This window comes from Chiloscyllium punctatum, chromosome 15 (assembly GCF_047496795.1).
Source record: "Chiloscyllium punctatum isolate Juve2018m chromosome 15, sChiPun1.3, whole genome shotgun sequence".
Lineage (NCBI taxonomy): Eukaryota > Metazoa > Chordata > Chondrichthyes > Orectolobiformes > Hemiscylliidae > Chiloscyllium > Chiloscyllium punctatum.
This window is the reverse complement of record NC_092753.1, coordinates 32,860,542-32,869,967: the sequence shown is the minus strand read 5'-3', so window position 1 is coordinate 32,869,967 and position 9,426 is coordinate 32,860,542.

Below are 9,426 nucleotides of genomic sequence, written 5' to 3'. Positions count from 1 at the left end.
GATAGGATAAATAGACAAAGTCTTTTCCCTGGGGGTGGCGGAGTTTAGAAAAAGAAGGCATAGGCTTTGGGTGAGAGTGGAAAGATGTAAAAGAGACCTAAAGGGCAACTTTTTCATGCAGAGCATAATACGTGTATGGAATGAGCTGTCAGAGGAAGTGGTGAAGGCCAGTACAACTGGAACATTTAAAAGGCATCTGGATGGGTATATGAATAGGAAGGATTTGGAAGGATATGGGCCGGGTGCTGGCAAGTGGGACTAGATTGGGTTGGGATATCTGGTCGACATGGACGGGCTGGACCGATCTGCTTCTGTGCCATACATCTCTATGACTCTATGACATGAGGGGCAACTGTTTTACACAGATGCGATTCGTGTGTGAATTGAACTGCCAGAGGAAGTGGTGGATGCAGGTACTGTTACAATATTTAAAAGACTTTTGGATAAATACATGAATAGGAAAGGTTTGGAGGATTATGGGCCAAATGCAGGCAGGTGGGATTAGTTTAGTTTGGGAACATGGTCGGTGTGAACTGGTTGGACCGAAAGGTCTGTTTCCATGCTGTATGATTCTATGGCTCACTGTGTTAAATGGGATAAATATTGAACATATCCAACACCTCAAAGTTGGCATCCATGAGGATCTGTGTGCTGTTAGCAGCAGCAGAATCGCGTTCAACCACAACCTGTAACCATACGGCATGACGTGGCTCACACTTTATCATTACCATCAAGTTCATACCATCAAGAGAGATCAACTCTGGTTTGATGAAGGGTGTAAGAGGTAAACCTGAAAACAACATATCAATCTGATGAAACTACAACACGTGAGATTACTTTTGTGCCGAACAATGCAAGCAACATGTGGTAGCTAAGGCCAAACAATTCCACAAGCATGAATCTGTTCGAAGTTCAGGCATATTGAGGACTGCTGATGCTGGAACGTCAGGGTTAATAAAGTGTGGAGCTGGAAAGGGCACAGCGGATCAAGCGCATCAGAGGAGCAGGGGAGTCAACATTTCAGATCTGGACCTTTCACCAGGACTGGGGAGGGGGAAGGGTACTGAGAAATATATAAATGGAGGGGGGTAGGTCTGGGGGAAAGGTGGGTTAAATGGCGATTGGTGGGTGCAGGTAGGAGATGGTTGTGATTGGTCGTTGGGAAGGGTGGAGTGGATAGGAGGGAAAGAAGATGGACAGGTAGGACAGGTTGAAGGGGTGGGGTAGAAAGGGATGGCTTGCCCTGGGATGAGGTTGGAGGATGGCAAGATTTGAAAGCTGGTGAATCCAAAGCTCTGCAATCCTACCATGTCCAATTGTAAATTAAGGTAAACAATTAAACAATTGACAGATGATGAGGTTTCACAAATGTCCTCACCCTCAACAATGCAGAAGCCCAGCACATCAATTCAAAGACAAGGCTGAAACATTCACAGCCATCTTCAGCCAGAAATCCAAGTGGATGATTTATTTCAGCCTCATCCTCATGTTCCCAGCATCACAGATGCTAGTCTTCAGTCAATTTGATTCATTCCGGGTGATAGAAAAATGGTTGGAGGCACTGGATACTGCAATGGCTGTGGGCACTTGCAATATCCCAATATTAGAATTGAAGATGTGCTCCAGAACTAGCGGCTCCCCTAACCAAGCTGTTCCAGTAGAACTACAACATTAGCATCCAATCAGCATTGTGGAAACCTGCCCTGGGTATGTCCTGTCCAAAAAAGAGGACAAATCCAACACAGCCAATTACTAGTCTATCAGTCAAACTTCTATTAGCATTGACATATTCAGTGACAGTCAGTTTGTGTTCTGTCAGGGCCATTTGACAGCTTATCTCATTATAGTTTAGGCTCAAACATATCGAACAAACAGAGCTTGGGGTAGAGGTTCATAGTTCCTTGAAGGTGGAGTCACAGGTAGACATTGTAGCGAAGAAGGCATTTGGTATGCGTGCCTTTATTGATCAGTCATGATATGGAGATGCCTTGGACTGGGGTGTATAAAGTTAAAAATCACACAACACCAGGTTATAGTCCAACAGGTTTAATTCGAAGCACTAGCTTTCGGAGCACAACCACCTGATGAAGGAGAAACGCTTTTTAACTGTGTGATTTTTAACTTTATTGATCAGTGCGTTGGGTATAGGAGTCAGGGTGTTATGTTGCGTCTGTACAGGACATTGGTTATCCCACTTTAGGAATACTTCATTCAATTGTAGTCTCCCTGCTATAAGAAAGATGTTGTGAAACTTGAAACGGTACAGACAAGGATGTTGCCAGAATTGGAGGGCCTGAGCTATAGGGAGAGGCTGAAAGGGCTGCGGCTGCTTTCCCTGGAGTGTTGGAGGCTTAGGGGTGACCTTACAGAGGTTTATAAAATCATGAAGAGCAATGTTAGGGTAAATAGTCAAGGTCTTTTCCTGGGCTGGTAGAGTCCAAAACTAGAGGGCATAGGTTTAAGGTGAAAGGGGAAAGATTTAAAAGGGACCTGAGGGGCAACATTTTCATGCAGATGGTGATGCGTGTATGGAATGAGCTGTCAGAGGAAGTGATGGAGACTAGTAGAATTACAGTATTTAAAAGGCAACTGGATAGCTATATGACTAGGTGGGGTTTAGAGGGATTTGGGCCAAATGCCATCAACTGGCACTAGATCAGTTTAGGATATCTGGTCGGCATGGATGAGTTGGACTGAAGGTACTTTTTGCATGCTGTACATCTCTACCTCTATGACTCTATATAATTTATCCGTTACCATTTTAAAAGGTGTGCAGCATACACTGCAAGTGTCCCTTCCCCAAGAGAATGAACATCTTCATCGTCAGTGTTTTTAAGGATGTCGCACAGTACAGTCCAGGGCTTGAGTTAAATTTAACAAATGTTAACCAGGTTTCCCAGAGCATGGAAAATCAGCAGTGAAATGGAGGCTGAAGAAGGCTCTAGAAATTAACTTTTTCTTTAGAAAGAAAAGGCAGGAGAGCTGTCCTTTGACCTTTCAGCAACCCCTTTGCACTCCAATACAGAAACCAGAAATCTCAGTCCCTGACCGGCCTTCATGTGTAGCTCCATTCTCCTGATTATAGTTCATTCGCTCCCCATCTCTAAACCCCAGTCCATAGCTTCTCTCCATTTCCACAAAAACCCAATTTCTAAGCTGACGCATATGGTGAATATCGTGGGCCTGGCAAATCTTTCTGGAGGACATCTTTTTGCACCTTCCTCCAGACTTTACAAATCCTTATCACCATCATGAGTCGTTTATGCAACATAATATTAACTGCCTAACTTCTAAAATAGACTTTCTTGTTATTATCATATTGCTCTACATGGGATCTTGCTGCACACATATTGGCTGCAGCACTTGCTACGTTTCATGAGAATGCTTCAAAAGGTATTTCACTGTTTTACATTGACTTAGGGCATAATGATTGCAAAAGGCACTATATAAATGTATCGGCCATGTTATTTCTGACTCGAGAACATTGTCTGATTCTAGATAATTGAAATGGCATCCTTCCATTCCTTTGTGTTAAATATGATCAGCACCAATACTACACTTTAGCATTTCAACAATCTTATATTATTGAAATACTTTGCTAATTATTAAAGTAACAGATTAGGACTGTAACACATTTTATGTTTGATTGCTTACATGATGCATGCAAATCCAATGTACTGAAACATTTCACGCTACCCCTTTATGAACACCATAGCCATTTAAAGTAATGACATCTTGAACGCAGTGAACAGCAGCAGGTCTGTACTGGGCATGAAATAATTATTGAGTTGACTGTGAAAATCCATCAACAAACCACAGCTTTTTGATGCATTCAAGAACTTTCAGCACGTGTCCCATTGAAAACCTAACCTGACAAGACCTTTTGCACAAAGCCAAAATTATTCAAAATTCAAATGACAACGCAGGCTTAGGCTGACAACATAAACGATTCACCGTTAAACTTCCAATGGCTGTTCTCTGGTTATTCACATTTTTTTAAAAATCATTCACGAGGTGTAGGCATCAGTGGCAAGGACCCCTTCCCAACTGCCTTTGAGAAAGTGACAATGAGCCGCTTTCTTGAACTGCCGCAGTCTGTGTAGTGAATGTACTGTAATAACGCTTTTAATCAAGGAGTTCCAAAATTTTTTTAAAATTATTTTTATAGAAAAATAGATTTTTTAAAATATTACAACAAATACAAAACAATTCAAAACAATACAAAAGAAAGAACACCAAAAAAAATGTAAAATCCCAAACTGCCCTCATGTACAAATATGTATGAAAAAATATTTTAAAACCCCAACTAACTACTTAACTAAATAAATAATAACTAACAACAAATTAATAAATAATAATAGTACAGCTCAGCAAAACAAATCACTAACTCTCGAATATAGAGAGCATTAATTTTCACCGATTCATACGTCCACAGTTCCCCCTCTCTGGATACTGGACTCGTAAAGCACAATTGTTACAGCTATAAAAAAGTCCTTATTAGTGTGGCAGATAAATCTGTGTCCAGGTATTCAAAAAAGGGCTGCCATGTCTTAAAGAAATTCTAAGTTTTGTGGTGTATTATACTCGTAAGAAAATCCAAGGGAATATGCTCTGTAACAATTTTACCACAACCCGACAGGCCTGGGGGATTTTCGGATACTCAACCTAATAAGATATTCTTTCCTGCGCAGAAAGTGAGGTTGTTGAAAAGGTTTTTTTAATGCACATTTACAGGGAACACACTGGGCAGGCCAAGAAAAGGAGAGATCGGGTCCTTCTCCACCCTTACACCCAAAATCCTCTCCATTGCACCTGCCACAGCGCTCCAGCATATTTTAAGCTTACCACAGGACCAGAGGCAATGGGTAAGAGTACCCATACCAACCCTGCACTTAGGACCTGTTGAAGATACCTGGTTTAAATTTTGACAAATGGTCTGGAGCCAAGTGGACCCTGTAAAGCATAGATCCTAGTGCAAATTGATATCTTTCTTGTGTTTTCCCAAATATCTTCCCATGCCTCTGAGGAGACCTCAACATCTAGCTCTCTCTCCCACTCCCTGCAAAGTCGATCAAACGCATCTGAGGGGCCGGGACCGCGCCCCCCCTCCCCCAATTGATGATATAAAGTGCTGACAGAAAGTGTGCTTTTACCACTGAGCACCCTCCTCTCTATGTCAGATTTGTAGGATCAGTCAAAAGTGTAGTCTTTTTTTGAATAAATCCCTACCTTGAAAAAGAAACTAAAGAGGTCCCCGCTAGATAGCTCATATTTCCGTGCGAACTGATCAAAAGACGTCATTGTGTCTCCTTCAAATAAATCACCCATACAAGACACACCTCTAGCTGCCCAATGTTTGAATTCTGAATCTATCATTCCTGTTTGAAAACCCACCATACCCACTATAGGTGTAAGAAAAGATGTTTTGCCAATATTGCCTTCCCTCTGCTGAATTGCCCTCCATGCTTTAACAGTATTGATAACTATTGGGTTATAGCAATATTCCTTAGCTGTCCTCATTTTGTCCAAAAACAGCAAGCTAGTAAGGGAGGATTTTGCTTGAGAGGTTTCGATATTCAACCATATTGAATGAGGGTCCCCACAAGCCCAATCACTCATTTAAAAGTGAGCTTAGTTGATCGTTTTTAATGTCTGGGAGGATCACTCCTCCCAATCTATGAGGTAATTGCAGTTTAGCTAAGTTAATAAAGAGCTGCTTACGATGCCAAGTAAAAGAGCTGAACCAGCTATTCAATTTCCCGAATGTTTGCTTATTGAAAATTGGGGATCATCCGTATAGGCTATAACAAATGGGGGAGAATATTCATCTTCATAAGCGCTATCCGACCTAACCATGACCTCCCATTTTTGAAGGTCTTGTTTGATTTTGTTAAATAATTGAACAAAATTAGCTTTAAACAACCAATCAAGAACTGGAATGAGGAATATGCCCAAATACATAAACCCCTCTGTGACCACTTAAATTGGAATCGAGATTCGCCCTCAAGACCTTGCACAACGAAATCTTATGTAATTTTCACCCTACTTCTGGAGCTGATGTATTGGGATGCCTACAAGTGGCCTCCACCCATGGTTCAATCACCAATATAAAATGCAATGGCGAAAGGGGACAGATCTGCCGGCTGCCCCTAAAAATGGTGAAATTGCTGGATTGCACCCCATCGGTAATGACCGCAGCGAGAGGGTCACTGTAGAGAACCTTTACCCATCTTATAAAGGCTTTGCCCAAGCCAAACTGCTCCAGAGTATAAGGAAGGTACGGCCATTCACCTCGGTCAAATGCCTTCTCTGCATCTAGAGAAATCACCAATGCCTGTATTGACTGCTGTTGACATGCTTGAATTACATTAAGCAGCCTCCAAACATTATTGGAGGATCGGTGGCCCTTTACGAAGCCCGTCTTTATGAAGGTCCTCTTTAACAATAGAAGGTAACACAGTCTCCAAGCTTAACGCGAGAGTCTTAAATGTGGACTTTAAAATCCTGTCTAAGAGTGAAATGGACCTGTACGAAGCACAGTTCTTCGGGACCTCCCTTTTTAAGAATAAGCAAAATATTGGCCTCTCTTTAGAGATGACAGGGGACCACCATGACTTTTCGAGTCATTGAATATGTTGAGTATCGGGCCTGACAATATGCTTATAAACTCCTTACAGAATTTACTGGGACGTCCATCAGGACCAGACACCTTTCCACTCTGAAGCTGTTTTACAGCCTCCTGCACCTCTTGCTCTGATAAGGGGGCATTGTTAGGGGGGGGGGGTCACATAGGGGAGCTCCAGGTCCTTGAAAAAAGCCCACCCCTCCTCACAACCCTCAGATTGATATAATTCAGAGTAAAATCTCTGGAATGCTGCATTAATCTTTTTGGAATCACATGTTAGGTTCCCAGACCCTTTCCTAATTGAGGAGCACTCCTTTTTCTGGCAAGATATGCTAGGTACTTGCGTGGCTGCTCATCATGCTCATATAACCTTTGTTTTGAGTAAGTAAGCTCCTTCATTGTTGTCTGTGTGAGCATGTTCAGTACAGGCTGCACCACCATAATCCTCTGTAGCTTGGCCAACGAGGGCCTGTCAAAGTAAGCCTTCTTGGCTGCTTTCAACCATGCTTCGAGGAGATGTTGCTGCTCATCCTTCTGCCATTTCCAACTGGCAGAGGAGAAAATAACTAACCCCCGGCATAGGCTTTGGCAGTTTCCTAAAGTAAGTTTCAGGCTAGTAATTGAACCTGAATTAATGTCTAGGAACACCCAAAATTCCTTAGAGAAGTACTCCATAAACGTATTATCCTTAAGGATAAAGGGAACCATTCACCAGTGCCTCCAGCCCACTATGGCGTCCTTAATCTTTACCAACAGGTAAACTGGAGCATGATCGGAGATGGTAATAATACCAATCATACAAGATGCTACCAGGTCCAGGGTTGCCGTTAGGGTCAGAAAAAGATCAATCCGGGTGTGATATCTGTGTGAATTGGAAAAAATTGTATAATTCCTGCTTGTAGGGGAGAGACACCTGCAGATGTCCACCAACTCTAACTCCACATACAGATCCACTAATTGTTTACTTTTCACAGAGGGTATCAGGGGGCCTTTGGGCAACTTGTCTACAGCCGGATCTGTAAGACAATTAAAACCTCCCCCTACAATGATATGCTGGGACTCGAGTGATCAATTTAGAAATTTCTACCAGAAATTTGAGGGGATGGGCCGGAGAGCAATATACATTTAAAACACCATATTCACCCCATTTATATCAGAGTTTTGAGAATTACAAACCTCCCATGTGTGTCCTTGACACACTCTAGTAATTTAAATGGGAGATTCCTCCTAACCAATACAGCCACTCCCCTACTTCTGGTATTAAAAGATGCAAAGTAAACCCAATCAAAGCCATTCTGCTGTAGTTTCAAATGTTCCCTATCATCCAAGTGTGTCTCCTGTAATAAAGTAATATTCACCTTTCCCTTTCTAAGACTCGAGAGTACCTTATTCTTCTTAATTGGTGAGTGACTTTCCTTGGTGTTCCAGGTACACGATTTAATCAAGTCATTAGCCATAACCTTCTGCAGTAACATTTAAATTTGAAGGAGAAGGAACTGAACCACAAATCACTGAGCCTTAGTGTTGCATGATCCATCGAACATAAAAACTACAGAAACTAAACCCATTACAGTTAACAAAGCTATCAAAGACTACATATAACAAAAACCAAATAAAACAACATATAAAGCGCCAATGGCACTGAATAAGGGAATTCATCCCCTGCCCAAAGGGGGCAACTATCCATCTCAAAGCCCAAGTTCCCATCCCGCTGCCAATACTGCAGCCAGGGCATTCAAATACGTGAACCGGGTATAAACTGCCTGTAAGTAGGCATCTAGCCATCCCAACCATTTTCCTTCCTCTGAGCTAGAACCGCACCACAAACACAAGCAGAAAAGAAAGAAAATACACCATGGAATAGCAATATGAACAAAGACATTTTGAAAAAAAAGGTAAGTACCCCACCCATCTTTTGGTATAACTTAAATTAGAAATTGAAAGTACATGGAAAGCCCTGACTGAACTTCCTTTTTTTAAAAAGAAATGTAGAGACGTACCCAAACAACTCTACTATTTGTAATACTAAATTGATCAGATTAAGTTAATTTGTCCACAAAGTCTCTTGCCTTCTCCGATGTGTCAAAGAGATGTACAGAGCCACCTAAGGTGATCTGAAGCACAGCCGGAAATCTCAGAGAGAGTACTGGATCCCAAACTGCCTCAGCCTTCTCTTGACGTCATCATCGGATTTTCTTTTCCGCTGCTGAGAACTCCCGGAAGAACATGATCTTAGAGTCCTCGTAAACTAGGGTCCTCGGATCCTTCCCCTCTGGAAACTTCCACGATTCTCTCCTTATCTCTATACTGATGAAATTGCACAGAGAGGGGACAAGGATGTTGGCCTAGACCTGACCTCCGCACTGTGACCTGGTGAGCCCTCTCAATCTTCAAGCCTCTCATTCCAGTCTCCAAGTTAAGAATTTCAGCAACCTGTCCTCAATAAATTCCACTGGCTGTTCACCTTCCTTCTCCTCCAGCAGACCGATGATCTGAGTATTTTTTCTCCTGCCCCTGTTCTCGAGGTCATCAACCTGGTCAAGCAACTTACAGACCTGTGTCTCCAGCACTTGGATTCCTATCCTTGGAGGAACTAGTATCAGCTTCCACTGTGACTCGGTGTTCTACCTCATCCATCCTTTTCTCCAGGTCTCCCAGCTGCTGTTCATGCTTCTGCAGCGTAATAGAGATTAGGACCAGCTTCTCCTCTATCTGCCTGCCCATCATCTCGCGAGATTTCACAAGCTCCTTCACCAGGCCTGGTAGATAATCGAGTCAGATGATCCTGCAGGCTGGGCCGT